The following is a 17,219-nucleotide window of genomic DNA, read 5'->3' on the forward strand; positions in this document are numbered from 1 at the left end:
GACCTCTCAAATCAGGAGAAGGACACCGGTGAACGCCTCAATATATTCATGGCTTGATCCCCATCCCCGATGGTCAAGAATACTCTGGACCTTACTCTGCTAGAGACTCCTAATCATTGGAAGAGAAGACTGCTCCAAGAAGGAGATGCCCTGGAAAGGAGCCTGTGTCAAGTGGCTATCAATAGCCCAAGAGCACCCAAGGGACGATTCCCTAGGATATACAAGTGTGGATCAGGGTTCTTGAAACCGAGATACAAAGGTTGAAGTGTGATATAGAGATACACCAGACACCAAGACCTCAATAGACAACGAAATTAAGATTTTTCCCTCTTATTATGGACCTAGAAGGTCCAACACCAATGCAAAGGCTAGCAACCCCAAGGGCTGATCTGGATGACTTGATGCCCCTAGGAGATCCTAACAATCCAAAACCTATATTCACTAAAGAGATTATGAATGCCCATATCCCAAGAAAGTATAAGATGTCCACCATCAAGTGTATGATGGTACTGGCGACCCAATGAATCATGTCAGAAAATTCTCTAATATCCTGTTGCTGCAGCCCGTGAATGATGCTATTAAGTGTCAAGCCTTTCCTCAAACCCTTTAGGGTATGGCTCAAAGATGGTATAGCCGTCTACAATCTAATTAGATTGGATCTTTTCAGAGGCCATGAAGGTCCCAGATCCTGATGATAAGGTAGTCATGATAGCCTTACACCAAGGAGTTGAAGATGAATTCTTCAAGATGTCCCTAGCCAAACGCCCCCCTGAAAGCATGTTGCAGCTCCAAGATAGGGCATGAAAGTATATCAAGATGGAGGAAAGCATGAAGAATGAGGTGTTAAGTAATGTACCCACTAGCAACAAGAAGCAGAAGATGACTCAAATGTACAATGCCAATGACAAATATCCTCGAACTGGAAAGAACTCTGATTCCACTTCTAAGAAGAACCAACCAGAAAGACACTAAGTATGCATGATTGAACTCTCCAAGGAGCCAGATCCTTTTGGAAATTTAGAAGGATAAAGAGTTCAGATAGCCGAAACCACTAAGGGGAGACTCCGAGAAAAAAAATAAGAGCCAAGATTGTAGGTTCCATAAAATTGTTGGTCATGATACCGACGATTATAGAAAACTCAATGATGAGATCAAATATCTAATCCAAGTGGAAAGTTCGGGTGGTTCACAAAAGAGGCTGAAGGCCTGAAAAGAGACAATGATCGAAGGGATGATGATCGAAGGAGCAACGACCAAGATTGTAACCTACAACCCCGAGACCCGATAACCAATATGATCTCGGGAGGGCCAATAGCTGATGGTACAACAAGGAACTCTCGAAAGGCCTATGCAAAAGAGGTGATGAGTATAGTTGGAGACGCACCCAAACATGATAAGACTGAGATGACTCTTGAATTCGGTGACCTCAACCTTGAGGCTTTGAATTTTCCTGAGGATGATCCTCTGTTTATCACACTGATAATTGGGAATTCTCTTGTCAAGAGAGTCCTACTTGACAATGGTACCTCCGTGCATATTCTATTCCATGACACATTTATGAGGATGAGGTACAATGACTCCAAACTTACCCCTTCAGATGCACTCATCTACTCGTTCAATGGAGTAGAGTGTCAATGTAACGCCCCCAAATCTGGGGTCAGGAATTTGGGTCATCACCCAATCATTTAATTATGTATAACATGTATTAACTCAATAATTCAATAGTTCCATATCACAGACCCCCAATCTCACACACACAGGTTATAGTCTTGGAAACGATGTACAAATGTAACTTCTTTTATTACAACTCAAATGTACTTTACAGGATCTCAAATAATTATTCGTAACCTCTGCATGAAGTTATAATAATTACTACTAATATTTTATACCTATATGAATACTCTGGCCTACCTGAGACAAGCTGGAAGGACATTACAGAAGGCCTATGGGTTCTCCTGTGATTGCAGGTGATTAAGTTCCTCACTGATATACTGATTATCTGTTGTGTTGTGACATTTAAAAGAAAGCAAGAGTGAGCAATAACGCTCAGTAATATTTAAAATAGTTTGAAAGATGATTGTTAAATGTAATTATATTATACCACGAAAGGATATATATATATATATATATATATGTATTCAAAAGTAGTTTTCCTGGTGATACACACCTCTTTCCGAAATAAAGTTTTTTAATATCTCATTTATTATGTGAATACCGTTGTAGTAATCCCAGCACATAGGCTTAGGTTACGGTATTGCATTACAATTTCAAGTGGAAAAATTATTAGGACGTTCACATGATCCCCTTTATAATTGGTTATCACCCTGGCTGCATTCAGACCTTTTATGTTTCTGTCACTCTCGGGTACACAGTTCGTGTCCATCCCTCTCAAAAACACGTTATACGTCCATCACTCTCAGGTACGCATACTTCACATGTTCATCGGTATTTATTGTACCTTCTCATGCAATAATAATTAGTAGTCTTTCCAGTCCACAAACTACTAGAGTCTGCCCCTCATTGTCCTTTAAGAATCCTATCACATATCTTTAACTTATATTGTTCCCCAAGCATATTTCTTGTTGATAGGTGCACACCGAAATATATATATATATATATATACGTACTTCCGAGAATTTTTAGAGGAAGTATTATGATAATATGAGTTGACCATTGTCAACAGATAAATAACTAAGAGAGAGTTTTTTTTTGACGTCATCGTCAAATAGTCAAAATAGATCAAAATAATATTTTTCGAAGGTTCGATGATACTAGAATGATTTTCTGAAATTCAGAAAATATTCTAAAATAGGATTTATGATTTTTAATCATATAAAATCATTTAATAAATATTTATTAATTAATTGATAAATAATTAAACCTTGAAGAATTCTATTTTTAAATGAATATTTGAATAATAATCCTCAACTGATTGATGTTTAAATAAAATGAATCAAATATTAAATAAATAATAAATATTTAAAGTTTATAATTAAATAATCGTCTATAAATACTTTCTCATCTAAATGAATATTTGAAATAATATTCATCGATTAAAAAATATAAGTTGAGGAAATACGATATTTGGAAATCGTTTAATAAAAGTTTGAGGTATTTAATAAACTACAAGGGCATCGAGTCCCTCGGGGTATTTACTTTAATAACAAAATAAATACAGACTTTATTAATCCCAAACATCTCTGAATACTTCCGGGTTTTCATCAACTTATTCTGACCTGACTTTTGGTCTAAACATACATCTCATATATATACAACGCTACTCCCTAGCGTTATCCATTGAAACCCGGTAATATACTTATAACAAAATCATCAACGCATCGTATGATATTATATATCGCAATTCATAAAATATCGTAATACAACATCATGTATATATCACAGTGATTGAAAATATTGACAACACAACAAGTTGTAAAGGTAGGGTTTGAAAACTTGCCTCGAGTCCAATATACGTTTTCCAATTTCCACTCGTTCTAGGTTTTCTAATCAACAAATATCATAATCTTAATCAGTATTCATAATAACATCAATGACTTATTTTACTAATAAGTGTATTACTTTACAATTTTCAATATTCGACCTACTCAAAATAACTATCAGAAAGGACATCTTCGATTAATTATTATTTTGGTATTTGCATAATCTAACGTAAAATTTAAAATACGTAGATCTTCTCTAAATAAGCATGAATTTAATTAAAATAATCAAAAGTGAAAAGCCATCTCTAGCAAAATATTTTCAAAAATATTTTCAAGTCTATTTATATTTTAAATATAAATACAAGAGATATTCCATTTTGTTGAAAAATTAAAATAAATACTTTTAAGGAATATACTCTAAAAATCAAATCAATGAGATCGTAAAAGAATTATCAGAATATGATCTTTCTTAGGCTCTCTTGCAATATTAATAAGGCAAAAAGTTTGAAAAAGGTATATCAAAATTTTGAATATTCTTTAGAAAGCTCGTGCTAAATTTGTTCTAAAAATAGATGTTTTTAAAGGGATAAAATATATATCTTTCACACTATAATATTTATTCATCCAAAGATATATTCTATATTTTTAAAAATTAATATTTGATAAGAAAATATTAATGTCTCATTTTATCCCTCTCTTCATATTTTTCAAAGTAATTTTCTCTTGTATGTCAAATATATTATTTATCGGAAAAAATACTTTTAAATACTTAAAAATATTTTTCACGCTCTCAAAATATTTTATATTTTAGGAAATATATTCTAAGTATTTATTATAGCCCAAACTGAGCCAAAAAGGTCTATCTGTTTTAATAAATGATCGTTCATATTTTATTTAGAATTGAACCCCGATTTAATCATTTTAAATCCAAATAATATACTTTCACTTGCTAGGAAATCTTGAAACTTAATATTTGTCACTTAAATGGTATTTTCTATGAATGGTAGAAGTTTCGTAATTTTTCGAGAAACTTTCTCCGGGTACGATTTTTCAAGTGTTGACCAAGATTTTGACCGAGTGTTTGACCAAGCTACCTTTGACAAATATTGACCAAAACTTGTCGTTCATGATTTTATGATATTTAAATAAATTATCATAATTTTGGTTGTATTTATAAAAAAAAATTTTAAGTCGTTATATTTAATGGTGATAATTTACTTAATTAATTAAGTAATTAATGATTAATTGAATAAGTTAAAATGCAATTATTATATAATTAAAGTAGTTGGGATTTTTTCTCCATAAACTTGTTTGTCTTATATGCAAGTTGCAAACAAACACAACTAAACCTCCACCTCATCAATCCACACCACTCTCTTCATCCACCATTCATTTTAACTCAATCTCAACCACACCGTTTACCTAACTCCTTCTATAAATAAACACTCACCCCCACCATTTTTTACACAAGCTAAGAGCGAAATAATTGCTGGGCATTTTAAGAAGTATTCTCTCTAAACACTCTCTTGCAAAAGAACTATGTCTTTTCTTCTTAAACTTGCAAAAGAAATCAAGAGACTATGCTTCCATAAATGAACTATGCTTTTTCTTCTTAAACTTGCAAAAGAAATCAGGAAACTAGTTCGAAATTTTCAGGGTCACTATTCACCGTCATATTCAAACATTTTTCATAAATTTAAAATTAAATGGTTGGCCTTGAAATTTGGTCTGTACGTTATTTTTGATATGGAGAAGCTATGGTTAAAATTTGGTGATTTATGAATGAGTAGAACATGGGATTTAAATTTTTCTTTCATGAATGTTATTGTATGGCTAAAATGAAAAGATGAAAGGGTGGGGAGTATTTTGCTTTCTTGATCTTAATTTTTGTGATAAAGTGAAATATATATGTGTTTGTATAGCTATAGATCAGATCATGGTTGATTGTGAGGCTTGCTTGTGTGTATTTTACAAGTTACCCTTTGCACTATCCAAGTACTATACATGTACTATTCTGCTAGCTAGTGTAGTTTGGTTTTGTACTTCCCATTTGACCTTCTAATTGCCTTGGTTAGTTTTTAATGTTCTAGTTGCATGGTATGCATAAATGTACTACTTTCCAACTTGCCAACATACGCTTAATACTTAATTTCCTTTCGCAAGTTTGATTGTTTCTCGAAAATGTTTCACGTCATAAATCCTTTTATCATAAATTCCTTAGTATTTGTTGTACTTGGACTTAGTTGCATTTATGAAATTCTAATTCTTATAATTATCATGGTCGTTATATAATTCTTGTATCCCTCGATGCCTCGTAGAAAAAGGCCTTTTGAAATATCAATTTTCTATAAATACTAACGACTTTTACATACACTCATTTGTAATGTAATATCAAAACTCTAAATCTTAATTTAAATACTCGTATATAGTGTGGTCGTAAAAGTTTTTTATTTAAACCGCATTATTACTATTCATGAAGGTCTTTTATATAACGATTCGTGTATTTTCTTTTTATTTTAATATTTAAAAATGTAATAGAGGCTGGGATAATTAAATAAAGGTGTGTTGGTTTTGGCAGCAGATACTGATTGTTATTTAATTATTTATATGTAGGATTGAATTGTGTGATTTATTAGTGAGTTATATGATTTTATTTCGCTTGTAAAAGTGATTTTAATGTAATTGTGATTCCATAAATACTTGGGTTATTTATAAAATTGGTTTTATAATTTTATTATTTCAATAATTATTTTTAGGACTTTATAAAATTGAGAAATCAATATTCTATTAATTATTTATTTTTAAATGATGTTCAGAGTGTGTTTGGTTGTAAAATCCATACTTAATTATGGAAATCTTCAAAAATTCTGAAACTCATATTTTATGAAGTTTATAATATTCTGAGAATTTTAAAATTATTTTGGGAATTTTCGGGAAATGTTTCACCGCGCGTCGTTTCGTTATTTGTTAAAAAGCGGGTACAAAGAGCACCTTAAAAAGCGTTTTAAAAATTTCAAAATTTACGTTTTGTAAACTCTGGGATATTTATATTATTTTAACTTTATTTTGGCAATTTTTCGAAACTATTTTAAGGGTGGCTCGGTTCGTTAAATTCAGATTCCGGGGCGAAATTTTGGTTCCCGAGTATATTAGGGATACGTGTCAAAATCTTATAAAAGAAATTGACACGTATCCAATTAATAGATACGTGTCAACAGTTAGTTTTGGGAGAGTAAAAACATCATCTCTTCTTTGTCTCTCTCGGCTTCGGCTGTTTCTTTTATTTTCTCGATTCTCTCTCTCTATTATCTCTATTCTCTCTCTCTGCTCTCCTGTTTCCTTGCTGTTGCACCTGGTTGTCGTCGTTCTTGTTTTCCGGCCCGATTCCGGTGAGCCGCCGCTTGATTTTTCTTGCTTGGCTGGTTCGATTTGTGCTATTCAGTTATGTATATGCATATGATTATATGTATGCGTGTACTTGTGTGTACATGTGTATGAAGGTGTGTGTGCATGTGTGTGTGTGGCGCGGTGGCGCGTGTGTGTGCAGTTGTACAATGTGTGCAGCTGTGCAGTGTGTTGTGCGGGTTTGGCTTGTGTTCTCTGTTGGGTTGGTTTGGGCTTCACAGTTGGGCCTGGTTGTTTTGGGCTCTACTGTTGGGCTGAGTTTTGCAGTGGGCTCGATTATTGTAGCCTTTAATTTTATTTCCTATTTTTTGCAGGATTTTGTGATTAATATCCATGATATTAATTATTTATGCGAAATAATTCTTAAGGATAAATCGGTGAAATTTTGCGTTGGAAACCCGAGAATTTATCGGGTACCCGCGAAATTTTGTCGCTGTACCGCGATGACTCGTTACGAGCGACGGTGGACGGTGATGACGATGTTCTAAGTCCTAAACTTTATAAAATGAAAAGAGGATTTGAATAGTGTGCTATGACAAAATTGATTTTGAAAAGAGATAGGTAAAAGTGATTTTGAAAACTGGATAAAACGATCAGATATGGGATACGTTGGGGCCAGAGTAGGCCTATTGAGGTGGCGTAAGAGGCTAATTCGGTTGCGCGCATTGTATAACCGATTAGTCTAGCAGGTCAGAGACCTAGCTAGTCTCTGAGTTCCGGAACAGGTAAATGAGATGGCAGTTAGAGCCGTCTGGTGTTGATAGCCTGATCAGCTGTCTTCACATATCCGCTACGTATCTGATTTGGATTTGTGATTCCTGTAAGGGCGTGAGTAGTTGATACAGCGGTTTTATAAATGTGATTAGCATGCTAAAATTGGACTCTGATATTTTTTACACAGCACACTACTATGTTGTTTAGATAAAGCATGCTAGTTAGTGATATCCAGTTATCTCTGATTTTCCTTATAAAATGTTGATATCATGATTACAGTTATGTTCCTATTATTGTTACATTACTGCTTTTATTCCGATATTCATATATTGGTGTTGCTGAGCGATTATGCTCACCCTTGCAACTGTTATGTATATCTCGCAGATGTCTAGAAGACCAGTCAGACAGACCCATGTTCCCGCCCCTTCTGGACCCGGCTCCTCTGAGGTAGTTTGTATCAGGCCATGAGGTCTGATGAGTTGCTGAATAAAGTTAGTGTGTGTTAGATGTTAAATAAGTGGGTTGTAATAACGTGAATCTGAATTATACTTGAACCTGGATCGGATCTTGGTTTGGGGTCAAGTTAGTATATTTTAATAATAATCTTATTATTTATATTTTGGTTGTTGTGTTTGGTGACGTCAACTCCTGACCCCGGGGTTGAGGCCGTCACAGTTGGTATCAGAGCCACAGGTTCAAGTCCCTGATTCAGGTTAGGGATTGTGTCGAGTAGGTGATAACGTGAGTCTTTAGGTGTGAGTCAGCAACTCATATAGAGGAGAAAACCTTTGGAGTCAGTCGAGGGTTCCGACGGCGTTACCCTGGCATCTATTAAATGTTTTGATAGAATTTCCTTGACTTGGTTGTGTCTTTCCTGTATATTTATTATGTTGACAGTGGCCTATTGCGGTTTCGAGTTCTCCATCTCGGGAGAATCCCTCTGATTCGGATAGCTCAGATTCTGAGAGACCTCCGGATGTTGTTAATGAGGAGACCCATATGCCTCCTCCACCAGTTGCTTCCTTTGTGCTGAGAGACATCCCTGGATCTGGTCCTCGTCCCCGTTGGGTACGTAGGTCTGTGTCTGCTGTCAGTGATTTCCCTCCCGGCTGCGGTCTCAGTTCTTCCATGACGAGACCTCCAGTACCTCCTGTGGCCCCTAGTGGTACTTCTTCACCAATCCCTTACCATGTTCACCGAGCGGTGAACACTTTCTTTATCAGAGATCATAGTCTGGAGTTTGCTGCTCAGTTTGATCAGGTACCTATTGCACCATTCCAGGGTATTTCTGCCCCTTCCCCTGAGGTACGAGCCCGTGTGCGAGCATTGTCCTAGATAGCTGTAGAAAGGGCTAGATCTGTTGACCGTTTCATTAGTTCAGAGTTCAGAGCTGTGCAGTATCAGGACCTAGTGAACTGGCTAGTGTTTGAGCTAGGTTCCATTGGTGGCAGTGGTAGTGGCTAGACAGAGTCGCAGCAGAGAGATACAGAGCTCAGAGTTGCCTTCTAGGAGTTCTGTAGTTGTTTACTTTGTATATGTACATTATGTTGTGATAGTTTGTAGTAGGCGAGGCTGCTATGACAACCAATTTTGGTGTGTACTCGGATAGGTTCTTTCCAGTTGGATTTTCAGTTGTACTAGTTGGATTCTGTTGGTTATTGTATTTCAGCTGCTTTATCTTATTGTTCAGTTTTTATATATTGTGCGTTGCTATTATTGTTGTTATTATTATTGTTGTTTCTGTTGCTGGCATTTTTAGATTATAATCGTTCACTCAAGACTGATACAATTAAACTGGGGATGAGAATATTGTCTTAGTGGCAACGCTCTCCTGATTCATAAATATAAACTGCCGGAGCAATCCATTTTCTTATATATGACTGTTATGTTTCAGGAGATGCCACCAAAGAGAAACTCTCAGCCCAATAACGGATCTGCTGGGGATCTTTCCATGAGTGACATGATGAACTTGTTGCGTCAGCAGTCTATACAGCTGGCCCAATAGCAACAACAATTCCAGCAGCAACAGCAACAATTGCAACAACAACAACAGCAACAATAGCTCATACAACAACAACAACAGCAAATCCAACAGCAGCAACTACAAATCCAGCAGCAGCTTGAGATAAGAGGGGCAAATCAGGGTGTTAGTTTTAAGTCTTTTCAAGCAGTGAAGCCTCCAGAGTTTAAAGGAGAAGTAGATCCTGTTGCTGCCAGGATATGGTTAAAGGAGATGGAAAAGGCGTTTGCGCTCACCAAGGTGAGTGAGAATTTAAAGACTGATTATGCTAGTTATTTTCTAAAGAATGATTCGAATTATTGGTGGGAATCCACGCGAGCCCTAGAAGGAGAAGGTCCAGTTCCATGGGCTAGATTTACAGAGTTGTTTTTGGAAAAATACTTTCCAGAATGTCTCCATAGTCAAATGGAGGTGGAATTTTTGGAATTAAAACAAGGCGATAAGTGAAAGGAATATGTCCTAAGTCCAATCGTGTATTAGGATTTAGGAATAACTTTTATGTAATCTGTTTTGATTTCATTGATATTAATGAAGACTTGTTTGTTTTTATTACGGGCTTTATCTATTTAAGTGTTTAAATAAGATATACCATAGTTTAGAGTAAAGCTTTTTATGGATTATGATGAGATCATAATAGTGAGACCTAAAAAGATGATAACTCTAAACTTAAATAGTTCCTGGTCATAGGATTACTAACTGGTAATTAATAATCCGCAAAGATCGGTACATACTATGCTTGCTTCATTATGAAGGATGTCTGTTCTCATAGACATTTGTGTGGTGACACTATAGCTAGTATGTAGGTGCTTATTATGGAATAAGTTCACTGAACATGACTCGCCCAGCTGAACAACTGATGGAGTTCACTCACGTGTTAGCAGTTGTTCGCTTAGTGATAGTTGTACAAGTATCCTTAGACTTGAGGTCATCATAGTCATCTTATGTACACTGAACTATGCTTTGGTTTAGTTCTTAGTCTCCAGGGACAATTATTAGGGCTCTTCTGGGTATAGGAATTTGTACACGAAGATAGTGTATGATCAATAAAGGATCTACCCCTTCCAGTGAAGGAAGCGAATGTTCAAGGCTGATCCACTTATGCTAGTTCAGGAATCTCTGGCCAGAGTGAATGAAATTAGAAAGGAGTTTCTAATTTGCATAGAACTACGCATAGTAAATGGTAAGCAAAGTGATTGAATTAGATAGGCTTGACACGAGATCCATGCCTTGTATTTAATCGGGATATTATAGGGTAGAAGGAGTTTATTGTACGGTAACTATTCACTGACAGGTTCTTGGTATTCTAAGCAGTGAATTCATATTATCCGGATAGTCGCGATATGTTGAGAAGCATCACTCACGATGTAGAATAAATGTGATTAATTAATTAATCATATTTAATAAATTAGAGAATTTATATAAATAATGATAAAATAGTTTTATTATTATTTATTTCTACTACCGGCTTAATATTGAACCTACAGGGTCACACCATAAAAAGAGAATGATTTAATGGTGGAGGAATTAATTAATAATGGCTAATAATTATTTATTTATGTAATAAATAATTAATTGGCAAATTTAATAATTGATTAAATGAGATTTAATTGATTATAAATTAATTAAGAAAAGTTCTTAATATTATTAATTAAAGGATTTAATTTTTGGAAATTAAATCAAGAGAGAGAATTATTTCTAAAGTGTTTAGAAAAAAGATTAATGATTAAAAGGTGTTTTAATTATTAATGAGAATAATAAATGGGATAATAATAATATTTATGGGAAAATTTCAGCTGAAAATTTTGCCTATAAATACACTATTATAGACCCTATTTTATTCTAACCCACATCGAACCCGAAAACCCAAAAAGTTTGGAAAACCCAATTCTCTCCACCTCCTTCCTCCTCCTTAACATCGCTTTCTTGGTGGATACCGGTGGAGTGCTTCACACTTGAGGAGCAACTGCTAAGGATCTCTGATCGTTGTCTCCGAATTATTTTAAAAGGTTAGATTCGATCCCTCGAATTTTTATTCACGATTTATATGCTTTTATTTGGATTTTGTATGTGTAAAAGTGTTTTGCCATGCCCCGCTGCGTTTAAAAATCCAACAATGGTATCAGAGCATAGGTTGTATGCATATAGATCTGTGATAAAAATTTCAGAATTTTATGTGCTTGTATGAATTAATTATGATTTTTACAAGTTATATCATTGATTAATTTTGTCTGATGAGAAATCTTTTCTCAGAATAATTTTGAATATTGATCTGGGTTCTACAAGTGTTGTAGATCGTCTGGGTATTTTTTTCATAATTTTAGGATGTATAGATTTTTTATTATGAATTTTTGAAGTTGTTGCAATTAAATTCGTAATTAAATTAAGTCATATATATATAAATAAATTGTTAGTATATATATATTAGGTATTATATTTTTTATTATGCTGCACAAAGAAGACAGGTGAAGTACAGGCACGGAAACCGAGAATAGAATCTGTCAGGCGGCTGAAAAACAAAAAAAAAATTATAGGGGTGTAACGCATTCCGGGAATGTGTTACACACCTGTGGCGCATTCACGGAATGCGTTACACCCTTTATTGGCATAAAAGGGCTGTAACGCATCACCGGAATGCGTTACACGGCTTGTAACGCGTTCTAGTAATGCGTTACAGCCCGACTGTCCATATTAAAATTGAATTTCTGGGAGTTTCGTAACTCCGTTTTGGGCGTGCAATATACCGTTGGATTCGTTTTTTCGAGACGGATTGAATGGAGTGATCAATTTTAGTTTATATAAAAGTTTTGAACTGTTTATATTGCCATGAAGTGTTTTAAAGCTACTTTTAACTGTTTTAGTTGCTTTTAAACGTTTCATGTGATACATAGAGATGTATAATGCTTAGACTAATGTGCTAGATGATGTAACATGCCTACCTTGATGTTTATTCATGTTTATATATGTGATATATGCTTAGTTTATCATGCGATGATAGATTTAGGTGACCTTAAATGAACATAAGGCGTTTGTTAGACAACCTAGTATAGTGAAATTGTTTCATAACCTTAAGAATAATATTATGAATACAATCATGAGATTCTTTTGTTTATGAAACACGTAATTGAATATGAATTTTCGATATGAGAGAAAGGATGATTCTGTCAACAACAGATTTCTATCTGTAAGAAAGGGTTATTAAGTGACGCCTCTTGACAATGCTCCACCCGATCTGGGAATCATCTGATTATTGATTATTGATTTGAAATATTTAATTTAAAAGGAAGAATCTCTTTATAATGTGATTATGATTGTTACATAATATAATCCCTCTAAAATTAAATAATATCAAGTAGTAATTGGCCAATGACACAACGGGCTTGTGTCGGTCATAGCCTTCCAACATGATAGAAAAGTAGTTCTTATTTTTGAATCATTGTCGGTTCGTGCTACAGCCGAGGGCTTTGATTTTGAAATAAGAAATACTTGTCTATTACATAGAGATGTGTCATTGAATAAGAATCTAAAGGTCGGTACGTGCTACAGCCGTGGGCCTTTGGGGACTGATTCAACTGTACGGAATATTGGGTTAGACTTGACTTAGAATATTGAGTTTGTCGTGCTACAGCCGAGACTCAATTATTCAAGAGGCTAAAGTTTGATTAGGGAATAACATGAGATGTAATTGACAAGAGTTGTCTGCCTATTGAACATTGCATGGCGGTTCGTGCTACAGCCGGGCTTGTGTAATGGAATGTAGGATCCCTATTCCCACTAGCATTATGAATGCTTAATTTTTCACGTAGAGGGTTGAATAAATTAGATAAACTAGTGGGAGCCACTTATGAATAAAGACCCGATTCATATAGTGTTTTGAAATGAAATCGAATATTTTCTAAGTGTTGTTATGTGTTTATCATTTACAGATTTACTTTGTACGTTATGTCTTCTACACTATCACTCAGGAGCATACTGGATGCTCATAAATTGACTGGTCCTAATTATGCTGACTGGCTTCGAAACTTGAGAATTGTTCTCAGGATTGAGAAGCTGGAATACGTGATTGACTCACCTAAGCCTACTGAACCTGCTAGTGGTGCACATAATGATGAACATGTTGTGTATCGTAAGTGGTTAGATGATGCAAATGTTGCCCAATGCATCATGCTAGCTTCCATGAACATTGAGCTACAGAAGCAACATGAGCATATGGATGCTCACACTATCCTCATGCATCTACAAGAGTTGTATGATGTGGCGGGGAGGACAACTCGATATGAGATATCGAAGCAGCTGTTCGGTTGTAGGATGTCTGAGGGATCATCTGTGAATGACCATGTACTTAAGATGATCAATTTGATTGAACGTCTTGGACAACTTGGTTTTGCCATGGATGGGGAGCTGAGCCAAGACTTGGTCTTGCAATCGCTTCCGAGTTTGTTCTCGCAGTTTGTTGTGAACTTTCACATGAATAAGTTGGATGTCAGCCTGCCTGAACTCCACAACATGTTGAAGACTGCAGAATCGAATTTTCCCCCTAAGAAGAGTTCTGTTCTTCTAATTGGTGAAGGTTCCAATCCTAAGAAAAGGAAGAGGAACCCTTCCAAGAAGAAGAAAGTAGGTGAGAAAACGCCGGTTCCACCAAAAGCTGAAGACCCCAAGAGCAAAATTGTTTGCTTTCACTGTAACAAGGTGGGGCACTGGAAGAGGAACTGCAAGGTTTACCTTGCAGAAATGAAGAAGAAGAAGGGTAGTGAGACTACCGCTTCTGATTCAGGTATGTTCATGAAAGAAGTGAATATGTCATTAAATCAAATTTCTACTTGGGTATTAGATACCGCCTGTGGTTCTCAAATCTGCAATTTGTTGCAGGGACCAAGGAGAAGTAGGACTCTTGAGGAAGAGGAGGTGATTCTACTGATGGGAAATGGAGCAAGAGTTGCTGCTGTAGATGTGGAATCATTTCATTTAGATAGGCCTACAGGCAAGACTATTGTTTAAAATAATTGTTATTTTGTTCCTTCGATTGTGAGGAATATTATTCCCATGTTAGACTTGGATGGATTTTCATTTATTATTGAGAATAATGAATGTTCTATTCTTAGAGATAATATTCTTTATGGACGTGGTACTTTAAATATTGGTCTGTATATATGTGACATAATTTACTTCAGATTGAACAAACTAATAAAAGAAAAGGGATGATGAAAATCTCACTTGATAGTGGCATTGTAGTCTCCATTTAGTAGACATGGAGAGAGGGGTGCAAATTTGCTAGGAATGGTACACACAGATGTATGTGGACCAATGTCTACGCAAGCCATGGGTGGATTTTCATACTTCATTACTTTCTTAGATGATAGATCTAGATTCGGATATGTGTTTGATGAAACACAAGTCTGAGGCCTTTGAAAAGTTCAAAGAGTATAAGTATGAAGTGGAGAAACAAACCAAACATAGTATTATATTTCTTCGATTAGATCGAGGTGGTGAATACTTTAATGGAGTGTTTCTAGATTATCTCAAAGTAAATGGTATAGTCTCCTAGTGGACTCCTCCAGATTGGTATCTGAAAGGAGAAATCGAACTTTGTTAGACATAGTTCGGTCCATGATGAGCTATGCAAATCTTCCAGTATTCCTATGGGGTTATGCATTGGAAACCTCAGCATATTTACTGAATATGGTGCCTTCCAAAATCTGTTCCTCAAACTTCGTATGAGATATGGAAAGAAAGGAAACCGAGTCTTAAACACGTTAAGATTTGGGGATGTCTAGCTTATGTCAAGTAAGTTGACCCAGATAAGCTGGAACATCGATCCGTAAAATGTGGTTTTGTGGGATATCCTAAAGAGACTTTAGGGTATTACTTTTACACCGATCATCGGGGGTTTGTCTCCAGACATGCTACCTTCTTGGAAAAGGAGTTTATCCTTGAAGGAAACAGTGGGAGCAAAATTGAACTTGATGAAGTTCAAGAAGCACAAACTACTACAGATCGAGTGGAAACACCTGTTCTGACTGAACAACCTTTTGTGGAACAGCCCATTCATAGATCAGGGAGAGTGTCTCGCCAACCTGAGAGGTAAGATGGCCTTGTCATTGAGAATGACAATGAGTTGTCGATCATTAATGATGATGACCCTGTGACCTATAATGAGGCTATGAGTAGTGTTGACTCAGAGAAATGGCATAGTGCCATGAAATCCAGAATGGAATCTATGTATACGGTATACAAAAGATAGATTATAGCAGATGGCCAGGTGAAGACCTATAAGGCCAGGCTTGTGGCAAAAGGATTCAAACAAAGGCAATGGATTGACTTTGATGAAACCTTTTACCTGTAGCCCTGTTATAATCAGTTCAGATTTTGCTTGCGATTGCTGCTTACTACGACTATGAGATCTGGCAAATAGCCAGATGGTTTTCTTTCCAAGGGAAATGAAAACCTAGTGTGTAAGCTGCTGCGAACCATATGTGGTTTAAAGCAAGCTTCTCGAAAGATGGAACATTCGTTTTGATGAGACAATCAAAGAGTTTGATTTTATCAAAAACGCAAATGAACCATGCGTCTACAAAAGGGTAAGTGGGAGCGCGGTAACATTTCTTATATTATATTGAATTAGAGTTGACACGCATAACAACATAGCAGACCCACTCAAAAGGCTACTTTATGAAAGTCACTTTGATCGTCAAGATGGGTATTAGATACCAGAGTGATTGGCTTCAGTACAAGTAGGAGATTGAAAGGAATATGTCCTAAGTCCAATCGTGTATTAGGATTTAGGAATAACTTTTATGTAATCTGTTTTGATTTCATTGATATTAATGAAGACTTGTTTGTTTTTATTACGGGCTTTATCTATTTAAGTGTTTAAATAAGATATACCATAGTTTAGAGTAAAGCTTTTTATGGATTATGATGAGATCATAATAGTGAGACCTAAAAAGATGATAACTCTAAACTTAAATAGTTCCTGGTCATAGGATTACTAACTGGTAATTAATAATCCGCAAAGATCGGTACATACTATGCTTGCTTCATTATGAAGGATGTCTGTTCTCATAGACATTTGTGTGGTGACACTATAGCTAGTATGTAGGTGCTTATTATGGAATAAGTTCACTGAACATGACTCGCCCAGCTGAACAACTGATGGAGTTCACTCACGTGTCAGCAGTTGTTCGCTTAGTGATAGTTGTACAAGTATCCTTAGACTTGAGGTCATCATAGTCATCTTGTGTACACTGAACTATGCTTTGGTTTAGTTCTTAGTCTCCAGGGACAATTATTAGGGCTCTTCTGGGTATAGAAATTTGTACACGAAGATAGTGTATGATCAATAAAGGATCTACCCCTTCCAGTGAAGGAAGCGAATGTTCAAGGCTGATCCACTTATGCTAGTTCAGGAATCTCTGGCCAGAGTGAATGAAATTAGAAAGGAGTTTCTAATTTGCATAGAACTACGTATAGTAAATGGTAAGCAAAGTGATTGAATTAGATAGGCTTGACACGAGATCCATGCCTTGTATTTAATCGGGATATTATAGGGTAGAAGGAGTTTATTGTACGGTAACTATTCACTGACAGGTTCTTGGTATTCTAAGCAGTGAATTCATATTATCCGGATAGTCGCGATATGT

The sequence above is a fragment of the Apium graveolens genome, chromosome 7, assembly GCF_009905375.1.
Source record: "Apium graveolens cultivar Ventura chromosome 7, ASM990537v1, whole genome shotgun sequence".
Classification (NCBI taxonomy): Eukaryota; Viridiplantae; Streptophyta; class Magnoliopsida; order Apiales; family Apiaceae; genus Apium; species Apium graveolens.